Raw genomic sequence first — 12,877 nt, 5'->3', positions numbered from 1 at the left:
ATGGGGATCAGCACTCTTTACTCCGATCGCTCGTCCCCATACATTATTATCATGTCGGCAGCACGTCTGCCAGGGAGATGTACTGCCGACAACGATAATATTTTAGGCAGCTAGAACGATACGATCAGCAGATGAACGAGCGTTTGCCCGATAATTGGCCTGTGTAAAAGACCCTTTAGTTTCCTTACAAACAAGTCTGTGCAATTTAGGGGGCAGTCAGGACAGTAGGTAAAAAAGTGGAGGTGGTCCCCTACCCAATATCAATGTCATATAATGACTAGCCATTCACATTAGATAACTGTCGGCTGACAGCTAGCTCTCCTAACTCCCCCATAAACACGAAGATGGGGATCAGATATTCATGAATGTGAATTTTAATAGTGAGAGAGGAATGAACCAAAGGTGTCTGGCTGCAGTTTATCTCCTGTTTCAGCAAAGGATCATCTATGTTGAAATCCAACGTGACTGGTCTTTCTTTTTTGCCAACATATGATGTTGGGATTGTTGGACTCCCCCATACACATTAGATGCTTCACACTGGACATTAAAATTAGATAATTGTCGACCTATCCTGCCAACAATCTAATGTGTGTGAAGGTAGCCCCACTGCCCCCTGATGCCTGCTGTTGGGAAAAACAATGTTAGGCATGTTAAATTTTAATATGCCCGAACCTTTGTTTAACCAGATCAGCAATGCCAGATGTATCTGGCAGCTGCTTATCTCCATTTCCTATGACAATTAACATGCATACTTGATCACTGGATTACAGGAGAATGAAGCTTCACTCCCTAGTAATAAATATTATTAAAAGATTCATAATCAGCTGTTCTGCCACATATAAAGCTTTTATATTGTTGGAGATAAACTTTAAATCTTTTCAAATGCCTCTGTCTTGCTGCTGGGAGTGTCTGGGAAAGGTTACAGGAAATGGCTGGTAGAGGAACCTAAGTGGTGAAGGCTCCTGAGCAATTACCCCTATGCCCTACCTATAATCCGACCCAGGGGGCAGCATAGAATTTCAGAGCAGTGTAGAAGTACAAGCTTGTAGATATATAATACAACTATAAATGTTGTCAATTGACTGAAGTACATCAGTTTACCCCATTACATGATAGTTATTAGTATAGGCATAATTATTTTTGGTACAAGTCCCGGCTATAGTTCTGAAAATTTCAACAGCACAGTCAAATTTTATGAAAAGATCATGTGAATAAAAAAGGTGCAAGTTTCTATCTATTGAATGTTTGATGGCCTCAATTGATCACAATGAATGGGTGATGATATCTACATAGCTTCTAATATCATTAATTAGCATCTTTATGTAGTTATTTTGAATCTGGTTTAAGCAACCCTATTTCATATCCGGGAGGGAAGGTCTTGCTTCTTGGAAACCTCCAATGCCGTTTAGCTGTTTGTGGAAGGCGCAATTACAGTTTTCGAGAAGTCCATTCTGATGATTGTTTTCAATGAGTGTTCCCAGGCCCTAAAGGGACCTGCACTGGACATGACTCTCACTTATGATAAAGTAAGAAGGGATCCTTAAATTGTGTCTAGCACAAAGGCTTGAAAGTATGATTTAATCTCTGTATCTGTCTCTCTATCTGTCTATCAGTCTGTCCAGCTTCTATCATCTAGATAGAATATACAATTAATTAAAAGACTACAAATATCTAAATTGAGAACTCAAAAAGCAAAAAATTCAATCAAATGACTTTAAGAACCCAAAATAATAAATCCTTTATACATAACTTTAAGAACTGTAATGATGACTAATAACTTTCTCATGTCTTAGTCGCTGCATCTTCATCTTAAGCCTTCTTTCCTTTTTACCTCTACCTAGGAGAACAGTTTTACAATATTGGACAACATACAACAGTTATATGTCCCTAATTGTCCCTAATTGTAATAGTATAAAGATAAGATTGGAGGTTACCTGGGTATCTGTTTCCCCTTGTTTTCTTGACAAGTAGTCTTGAGCTGATAGGCAGAAGTACAATGATATTTTGCGTAGTCCCCAAGCTTTCCTTTCCTTTTATAGATACGTAAGTATGGTTATGAGATGACGTCTCTTGCCATTTTTTTGTTTCTATATGTACAAAATTGACTGTGTCACCTCTGCTCATGGGTCTTCTCGATATCTCTTTCACAACTACCAAGATGTGTTCTAGTGTTGAGACATGGGGGAGGAGGACATAGAAAAACAGTAGAAGTAGTGACTTTATTCTTAGCATTTATTTTTCAAGAGATGACATTAACTCCAGAATGGGGGTAACTTGGACACTTTAATGAAGTGTATAATGACATGCAAAAATTAGTTGAGTGTTCTTTGCAGAGGCAAAGGAGAGAGATTGGTGTCAGGACTGCAAGGAAAGAATCCAATATTGCTCGTTTTAATTCAAAGTCAGCAGAAATAATGGACCTCTTGCTTAACCCCCTTACTTCTTCTCTCTTCCTGTTGTCTTGTATTTAATTCTCAATATCAAAATGTCCAGGAAACCCTCTGACCTCCATCTTTGGGGTTAAGGGTGACCTTGTTAAAAATGTAACGGTGAAGGGCTAATTGTTTACAGAATAGCCCCCGTTTGCTTGTTAAGGATGAGCTGTTCTCGGCGTGAGTCACCAGCCTCTCCAGCACAAGAGATGAATGATGGTAACATAGGAAATAAAATATACCTCTTGCGGTGCTTAGATTTTCCTTTCATTAGTGAATCTTAGATAGCATTTTAATTAAGTTGTTTTTTTAACAGTATTTGGCATGTATATCATAGCCTGGTAAAAGTCAATTCTAAAAATGAGATAATTAACACCCCGCTCCATAGTCTAATCCAGGGGTCTAAAACTTGGCAGGGTAAATGGTTCACACATCGAAAACATTTGATGTTGACGGGCTGCATTACTTTAAAATTTGATACAATGCAAAATTATTTGTTAATCAATTAGTTATTTGAACTACTATAACAATACTACATTACTATAACAATACTACATTACTATAATACTACATTACTATAACAATACTACATTACTATAATACTACATTACTATAATAATACCGTTCGGTTTAAACTTTCATTAAATGTGCACGTTTACTCCATGTGCTTATTAAAGTTTTCCAGTTTAAGTGTCGCTAAATGCAGTCTGGTGGCTCAGTTGGCAGCGTTTGGCAGACACAAGAATGTCAAGATTGGGCAGACCCTTTTTAGATAGTGCCACAGTGCCCTCTGTAGATAATGCCACAGTGCCCTCTGTACATACTTCCACTGTGCCCTCTGTAGATACTACCACATACCCACCCATAGATAATGCCACAGTGCCCTCTGTAGATAAGGCCACAGTGCCCTCTGGAGAAAATGCCTCATCCCCCCTAGATAATGCCACAGTGCCCTCTGTAGATAATGCCACACTGCCCCCTGTAGATACTTCCACAGTGCCCTCTGTAGATACTGCCACACACCCATCCGTAGATAATGCCACAGTGCCCTCTGTAGATAGTGCCACAGTGCCATCTCTAAATAATGCCACACCCCCCTACATAATGCCACAGTGCCCTCTGTAGATAACGACACAGTAGATACTGCCACCCCCCAGTAGATAGCTCCATTGGGGCTCCCTCTAGGAGTGGAATCCCCAGCTAGAGCGTTGCTGATGCTTTGGCCTGGGATTCCTCTGCTCAAGGAGCCCTTGATCCTCCTGGACCGGAATGTGATGTCTGGGGCAACACCAGAGCCGGAGTCCCAGAGCAGAGCGCTAGTATGGGCTCTGCTCTGGTAATCTTGGGAAGCCCCTGACATCACTGTCCATATATTGACAGTGATGTCAGAGGCAACCCCAGAGCTGGAGTCCCAGGCAGAGCTCTACTAGCCTGGGACTCCAGCTCTGCTCCTGACATCACTGTCCATTAAGGACAGTGATGACAGGGCCAACCCCAGAACCAGAGTCCGCTCTGCCTGAGATTCCAGCTCTGCTTCTGACATGACTGTCCATATATGGACAGTGATGTTAGGGTCTTCCTCAGAGCCCGAGTCCCGGAGCAGAGTCGCTTCTAGCGCTCTGCCTGGAACTCCTACTATGCTTCTGACATCACTGTCCATATATGGACAGTGACATCAGGGGCTTCCCCAGAGCTGGAGTCTTGTAGCAGAGCCGCTTCTAGCACTCGGACGCTCCTCCTTTGGCCTGCTTCATTGTTCTGTATGCTCACAATACTGTTGAAGGCATATAACACCCAAAAGGTATGTGCGACTGCACCACTTCTTATCCAGTCGACTGCGATATTGGTTCTGTCAAGAACAACGGTACTCTGTCACAACGGTGACAAACAAAAACCATTAGCAACGTTTCTGTCACCATTGAGATCAATGGTGAGGGAAACGGAAGCTGAGGTTTCAGTTTGCCTTTTCCGTTGATGGGTTAACCCGACGAAACCCCTCAACGGAAGGGCAGCGCTGATGTGAACAGGCACTTAGTGTGAATTTTCACTTGATTGTTTATGTAAAAATCTAAAAAAATCTATATACATTTTTTGTTTTGTTTATTATTATTGTTATTATTATTATTATTTTTGAGCCTCCTTTTATATTTATTTTAACCCCTTCCCGCTTTGGCCACTTTTGACCTTCCTGACAGAGCCTCATTTTTCAAATCTGACATGTTTCACTTTATGTGGTAATAACTTCGGAATGCTTTTACCTATCCAAGCGATTTTGAGATTGTTTTCTCGTGACACATTAGACTTTATGTTACTGTTAAAATTTGCTCGGTACATTTACTATTTAATTGTGAAAAACACCAAAATTTTCAGAAAATTGCAAAAATTTGCATTTTTCTAAATTTAAATGTATATGCTTGTAAGTTAGGCAGTTATACCACACAAAATTTGTTCGAATTAACATCCCCCATAAGTCTACTTTAGATTGGCATCATATTTTGAACATCCTTTTATTTTTCTAGGACGTTACAAGGCTTAGAACTTTAGCAGCAATTTCTCACATTTTCAAGAAAATTTTAAAAGGCTATTTTTTCAGGGACCAGTTCAGTTGTGAAGTGGCTTTTAGGGCCTTATATATTACAAACCCCCAAAAGGTCACCCCATTTTAAAAACTTCACCCCTCAAAGTATTCAAAACAGCATTTAGAAAGATTCTTAACCCTTTAGACGTTTCACAGGAATTAAACCAAAGTAGAGGTGAAATTTAGAAATGTAATTTTTTTTTTGTTGCAGAATTTCCTTTTTAATCCATTTTTTTTGTAACCCAAAGTTTTACCAGAGAAACGCAACCCTATATTTATTGCCCAGGTTTTGCAGTTTTATCAAATATCCCACATGTAGCCCTAGTGCGCTAATGGACTGAAGCACCGGCCTCAGAAGCAAAGTAGCTCCTAGTAGATTTTAGGCCTCCTTTTTATTAGAATATATTTTAGGCACCATGTCAGGTTTGAATGGCTCTTGCGGTGGCAAAACAGTTGAAATCCCCCAAAAGTGACACCATTTTGGAAACTACACCCCTTTATGAAATTATCTAGGGTTATAGTGAGCATTTTGACCCCCGCAGATTTTTTCCAGAAATTATTGGAATTGGGCCGTGAAAATGAAAATCTACATTCTTTCAAAAATGTAGGCTTAGCTAAATTTTTTCTCATTTCCACAAAGACTAAAGGAGAAAAAGCACCACAACATTTGTAAAGCATTTTCTTCCGAGTAAAACAATACCCCACATGTGGTCATAAACGGCTGTTTGGACACACGCCAGGGCTTAGAAGGGAAAGAGCGCCATTTGGCTTTTGCAGCTCAAATTTAGCAGGAATGGTTTACGGAGGCCATGTCACATTTGCAAAGCCCCTGAGGGACCAAAACAGTGAAAACGCCCAAAAAGTGAATCCATTTAGGAAACTACACTCCTTGAGGAATTCATCTAGGGGTGTAGTGAGCATTTTAACCCCACAGGTGTTTCATAGATTTATTAGAATTGGACAGTGAAAATGAAAACAATCCTTCTACTTCAATAAGACGTAGCTTTAGCTCAAAATTTTTCATTTTCTCAACAAATAAATGAAAAAAATAACCCCAACATTTTGTAAAGCAACTTCTTTGGAGTACGAAAAGACCCCATATGTGGTCATAAACGGCTGTTTGGGCACACGGCAAGGATCAGAATAGAAGGAGCACCATTTAGTTTTTGTAGCACAGATTTTGCTGGATTGGTTTCTTGTCACCATGTTGCTTTTGAAAGCCCCTAAGTTACCAGTACAGTGGAAACTACCCAAAAGGCTCTCCATTTGGGATACTACGCCCCTTGAGGAATTAATCCAGGGGTGTAGTGAGCATTTTGACTCCACAGGTGTTTCATAGATTTTATTTGAATTGGGCAGTGAAAAAGCAAACTAATTTTTTTTTCCCAATAAGACGCAGCTTTAGCACAACATTTTTCATTTTCTCAAAAAATAAAGGAGAAAAAGAACCCCACATTTGTAAAGCAATTTCTCCCGAGTACGGCAATACCCCATATGTGGTCATAAACTGCTTTTTGGGCACATAACAGGGCTCAGAAGGGAAGGAGTGCCATTTCTCTTTTGGAGTGCAGATTTTGCTGGATTGGTTTCTGGTCGCTATGCACCATTTGCAAAGCCCCTTTGGGACCAAAACAGTGGAAACCAATGGCGGATCATCATCGGGCATTTTGGGCGGCCTGCCCAGGGTCCGAGGCTCCCGGGGGGTGCATGGCCACCCATAGTACAATATAGTTTTGTCGCGTTTTTTGCCGCGAATTGCGGCAAATACCGCGACGAAACAGCATTGTATATGTCCTGCAAAAGGACCTTTAGACATAAGGTCACATGACCTCATCTCTGAAGTTTTTACTACTGTTTAGAGACCTGTTGGTCACATGGCCGCAGATACATGAGCAGCAGCAAGACTCCACAGAGAAGACTGAGGTGAGCTGCTATGTAAGTATAAGGGGATGGATTTGTTTAGGGGGACTGTGTTTAGGGGGTCTGGTTTGTAGACTGTATTTAGGGGGTCTGGTCTGTATTTAGGAAGTTTGGTGTCTATTAGTTTAATGGGTCTCTGGGGTCTGTATTTAGGTGATCTGAGGTCTGTATCAGTTTAAGGGGTTTAGAGTCTGTATATTTAGGGATCTATGTTAGTTTAAGGGGTCTGGGGTCTGTATTTAGAGGGTTTGCATTAGTTTGATGTCTGGGGTCTGTATTAGTTTGAGGGGTCTATTTAGGGGGCCTGTTCTAGGGTCTGTATTAGTTTAGGGGTTTTTATTTAGGGGTCTGTATTTGGGGGTCTGGTCTGATATCTGTATTAGATTAGGGGGTCTGGTCTGTATTACTTAAGGGAGTCAGGTCTGGGGTCATTATTAGTGTAGGGGGTTAGGTCTGGGGTCTGTATTTAGGAGTTCTGTATTACTTTGAGGCCTGGGGTCTGTATTTAGGGGTCTGCATTAGTTTATGGGGTCTGTATTTAGAAGTCTGGTCTGAGGTCTGTATTAGATTAGGGGGTCTGGTCTGGGGTCTGTATTAACTAAGGGAGTCAAGTCTGGGGTCATTATTAGTGCAGGGGGTCAGGTGTCGGGTCTGTATTTAGGGGGTCTGTATTAGTTTGAAATCTGGGGTATGTATTTAGGGGTCTGGGGTCTGTGTTAGTTTATGGGGTCTGTATTTAGGGGGCCTGGTCTAGGGTCTGTATTAGTTTAGGGGTCTTTATTTAGGGGTCTGTATTAGTTTAGGGCATCTGGTCTGGGGTCTGTATTATGGGAGTCAGGTGTGGGGTCATTATTAGTGTAGAGGGTCGGGTCTGGGGTCTGTATTTAGGGGTCCTGTCTGAGGTCTGTATTTATTTACGGTGTTTGTTCTGGGGTCTGTATTTGTTTAGGGGGGGTCTGGTCTGGGGACTGTAATAGTTTAGAATGTCTGGGTCTCTATGTATTCTATGATCTAGTCTGGGGTCCAAATTTATTAGTCTGAGTAAAAGGGGTTGTCCGGGCACATCAATAGGTCATCAGTATAAAAACCGGTCTGTGCCTGGACAACCCCTTTAATGTATGGTCCTGGGCATTGGTGTCTAAATTTGTGTGTTTCTATAGAGGCCGGAAATGGCTGCAGAAGTGATGAGCAAAGATGTCTCATCAGGAGAAGTCGCCATAACGGTCTGCGTCAGATGGAGAAGAAAAGAAAACGGCTCCCATCAGAGAAGACGTCACTTGTGAGTCACTGGATCTATAGGGGATCTGTCCCCTCTCCTGACATGTCTGTTGTAGGAAATCCTTGTATGCTACATATCTTTGTGTACCCAGGACTAATAGACAAATGCGTGTTACCATTTCCATTGTCAAGAGGATGTGTCCCTACAAAGTGTGATACTGTCAGCGATGGTTGGAGACTGTCAGTATGTAGGGACACAGCCCTTTGACAAGGGGAATCATAACACCCATTTGTCAAAGCTCGCACAAAATGGTGGTGCTCACTATAGACACGGCAGAGCGGCGGTGGGGAAGGGGGGCCCAAGTTTGTGAAACTGCCCAGGGCTTATGGTCTACTTAATCCGCCACTGGTGGAAACCCCCCAGAAGTGGCCCCATTTTGGAAACTACACTCCTCAAGATATTCACCTAGGGGTGTAGTGAGCATGTTAACCCCGCAGGTGTTTTGCAGAAATTAGTGTTCACTCGCTCGGTGCCAATATGTGGTGCCCAGCTTGTGCCACCATAACAAGCTCCACCATGACAGCTCTCTAATTACTATGCTGTGTTTCCCGGTTTTAGAATCACCCTACATGGTTCACTAATCTTTTGCCTGGACATTCGACAGGGCACAGGAGTGAAAGAGTACCATGCGAAATTGAGGCCCAATTTGGCAACTTACAAAGTATTGATTCACAATTTCAAGGCTCTGATGTGAAATAATAAAAATAAACCCCTGAGAAGTAACCCCATTTTGGAAACTACACCCCTCAAGGCATTTCTATTTTTTGTGAGGCAAGGTTACCAAAAAACAGCAATTCTGGCATCGTTATTTTAGTTTTTTTTATACATCATTCACCATGCGTTATAAATTACATGTTAACTTTATTCTGCGGGTCAGTACAATTTCAGAGATACCTAATATATAGCACTTTTTTATGTTTTACAACTTTTTGCACAATAAAATTACTTTTGTAAAAAGAATGTATTTTTTTCTGTCGCCATGTTCTTAGAAACATTACTTTTTTTTCATCAATGGTGCTCTATGAGGGCTTGGTTTTTGTGAGACGAGCTACAGTTTTTATAGGTACCATTTTTGGATACATGCAACTTTTTGATCACTTTTTATTCAAATTTTTGTAGGGCAAAGTGACCAAAAAACAGAAATTCTGGCATTATTTTTTGTTTTTTTTTACGCCGTTTGAATAAATAACATAATATTGTTATAGTTTAGGCCGTTACCGTCGCGGCGATACCAAATATGTATGTTTTTTTTTTTTTTCAATAATATAAGTGAAAAAGGGCTATTGTTACGATTATTGTCAATGAGTCGTTTAGGGGATATATAACTTGGCAGTCAACGCTTCACCGCCAATATTTGTATCGTAGATATGTCAGCTTATATAAGATAAATGAAACAATATATCAAGAATATGTGTCTACAGTAGTGCTTCCACACTTTGCATAGACACAAAATAAATTAATCTAGTGTGGTAGGTAATGATGCTAAAAATATTAACATATCACATATATTCATGTCCAGTTTGTATCTTAGTAGCTATATATTTTTATTTGTTTTTGTATATGTTTGTAAACTGGACATAGAATATCAAAGATATAGGTGGGGCCCAATAACCACACCTATAGAGATCTTCTCAGGGTAAATAAATTCAATCCAAGTCCAGCACATCCAAGTTAGGTGCAAGGAATATTGTTCAAGTGCTAAGACCCTTTATTCCTATCCTACCCACTATTAGCCCTACGCGTTTCTTTGCTATCTATTTCTGCCGCATAGGGCTAGCTTACTATGTCCACGTTGTAGCACGATTTCTTGCATTCAGTGCATTGTACACTTAGACTTCTTGAATGCTAGAAGATCTAATAGATTGATTGCTGTAGGCCCCTGAAGATTTGCGGCAGAAATAGATAGCAAAGAAACGCTAACTATTCATGTTGGGGAAAACTAACGGAAACTGAGAATCACTGACAGTGATTTAAAAAGGGCCATTGTTTTTCACTTGTTACACTTTTCTTTAGTCTTACTAGGGAACACGAAGGTCCAACTGTCAGATTTTTTTTTTCTAAGGCTGGGTTCACACGACCACATTAACGTCCGTAATGGACGGACGTATTTCGGCCGGAAGTCCCGGACCGAACTCAGTGCAGGGAGCCGGGCTCCTAGCATCATAGTTATGTACGATGCTAGAAGTCCCTGCCTCTCCGTGGAACTACTGTCCCGTACTGAAAACATGATTACAGTACGGGACAGTTGTCCTGCAGAGAGGCAGGGACTCCTAGCATCGTACATAACTATGATGCTAGGAGCCCGGCTCCCTGCACTGAGTTCGGTCCGGGACTTCCGGCCGAAATACGTCCGTCCATTATGGACGTTAATGTGGTCGTGTGAACCCAGCCTAATACATTGCCCTACCTATGTAGTGGAATGTATTAGATCTGTCAGTTATTCACTGACAGCAAGCCGATTAGTCTTGGGCGGGGCCTAATCGGCTTCCGTAATGGCAGAGCAGGAGGCCATTGTTAGGTCTCCTGTTGCCATAGTAGCAGTCGGCAGCCGTGGAATTGCAGGGCACAGCTGCCGATCTGCTGACAACCACAAAGATGCAGCCATCTGTGTCTAGCCATTGCTACTGTCTCAAGCATTACAGGTACCCTTGTGCTTGGACTATTTATATATTGACTTGATAATCTGTTGGCCAGCTGCTATCCCGCTACGGTCCAGTGGGTCCACATACCCACAGATCGTGACAATATATCTATGTTGATGCTTGTAGTGTAGTACCTATTATTTATTTGTATTCTTTCTCTATAGATAATCTATTAGCACTATGATGAGTTTCATTTGGGCATTAGCTTTGCCAATCCTTCAGCCAATGTTCCGTAGATGTTGCAACCTAATGTTTTTTGTTTTTTTTAAGTAGATAGGATGACTCTTCATGAGAGGGGATTTGGGTGTTTGTGTCAACATAATATAAAATGCAGACCTAATAGCCTATGACAGCTCTAATGTTGCGGTTGCTAGAAGCTGCAGGCAAATTATGATGGACTCATTTTAACTAATGGAAGCTGTTAAATCTTGTGGCAGCCTGAAGGAGGTGGTAATGGTAGAGTCACCAAAGGATGGGAACGCCAGTTAAGGATGAAGATAACATACCATGTGACCGCCGGGGCATATCACTACTGCTATGGATGGATATGGATGACATGTCATGATGCCAGCTTGTAAACGCAGAAGCGCTATTGACCGAAGAGACCAGCGGTGGGGTAATGGGTGCGAGGATGATCTTCATTAGGGTTATTGGTGCTTATCAAAGTGTTCTGGCTCGGTTCTGTACTGGTAAGCCAGAGCGTTCTAACTCTTGATTGCTGCGTGTCAGATATATAGTATAATACTATATCCTTGTGATTGGGCTGTGGGTCTGATTGGCTTATTAAATCAGCCTGGCTTATTAACACTGATGAAACTGTTTATATGTTAATTAAATTAGTGGGTTACCGCATTAATGAAATTAAAGAGGTTGTCCGCTTTGGACTACCCCTGTTTGTTAGACAGTTCCCTTGACAATAAGATGATCACAAAGTATATTCCTGCTGGGACCCCCCAGCAATCAGCTGTAATCTTTAGGGAAACCTAGCAGTAAGTGTTCAATTTCCCTGCAGTGCCACCACAGGAGAAATTCAGCATTACACAGAGCAAACCCAGCCAAATAAGATCAGTCAATAGCATTGTTTTTGGATTACAACAGATTTATTTCTATGCTGTACACTTAGAAAGTACATATATAAATAAACAAAACAGCTGGATTTTACATGTGCTGACCATACAGCCAATGTTAATCAAAGTTGAAACTTTAATTTACAGCACAGTTTTTTTGGGGTGATTCATAATAAAGCTTAATCCGAATCCTAAATATCATGTCTATTTCTTACACTGATCTAATGACAGGTGACAACTGATGTCATTAAATTTAGTTATAAATAGGAATAATAGGTAAGCCAATCATGCAGCGGGGGGTTTAGCGGGCCGCCTAATTGCAGAGAGATATTTATTTTCTGAACGTATGTTATTGCTTGTTAGTTGCTATGCCCTATTACTTTCTTTATTAGGAAATCTAAAATTTCACACTGTCCTCAGCTTATTTATGGCACAGTATTTATAGCCGTGTAGATCAACGGAGCCTGAAATAGACTAAATATACAGGATATGCTTTCATGATCTTTACTCTTGACTGTCGTTGATCAGCTGCTGCATAACATGTGTATAATGTAGAGGTCATTGCTGTGACATTTGTGGCGCATGGAAGGTTCAGCTCAAATGACCACGTCTAGGAAAGCTTCACTAATCACTGTCCTGCTCTGTAAGGGTGGATTTGCACACGGCAGATTTTGTTGCAGAAATTTCTGCGACTAAAAATCTGTTCCATTCATGTAAATGGAACTTGCCGAAATCTGTACACCTGCTGCAGAAACACTCCTGCGGATTCTCTGCAAAAATCTGTAGTGTGTGACTGCACCCTAACGGGTATTCGGGTGCTCTCAATCATCTGCTGTGGAACTACAATTACCTGCATGCTCTGATAGAAGCATGTACTACTAGCCAAGATGTTGCTCTCTAACAGCTGTAGATCTAGCACATGTTACATATATTGCTGTAATCTCACTAATCTTAGATGA

General features: G+C 41.1%; 1 protein-coding gene across 1 annotated transcript in view; it reads right to left on the bottom strand.

Moving 5' to 3' along the window:
* PTH2 (parathyroid hormone 2) overlaps positions 1 to 12,877 on the bottom strand; it is a 34,875-nt gene that overhangs the window by 8,013 nt on the left and 13,985 nt on the right. Inside the window, exon 2 of the mRNA XM_075838834.1 lies at positions 1,935 to 2,165. The gene's annotated coding sequence lies outside the window, so the exon portion shown is untranslated. The remainder of the gene's footprint in view (positions 1 to 1,934; positions 2,166 to 12,877) is intronic.

This window comes from Rhinoderma darwinii, chromosome 10 (assembly GCF_050947455.1).
Source record: "Rhinoderma darwinii isolate aRhiDar2 chromosome 10, aRhiDar2.hap1, whole genome shotgun sequence".
NCBI lineage: Eukaryota > Metazoa > Chordata > Amphibia > Anura > Rhinodermatidae > Rhinoderma > Rhinoderma darwinii.
Note: the sequence above shows the minus strand (reverse complement) of the source record. Positions and strands in the feature narration are given on the sequence as shown.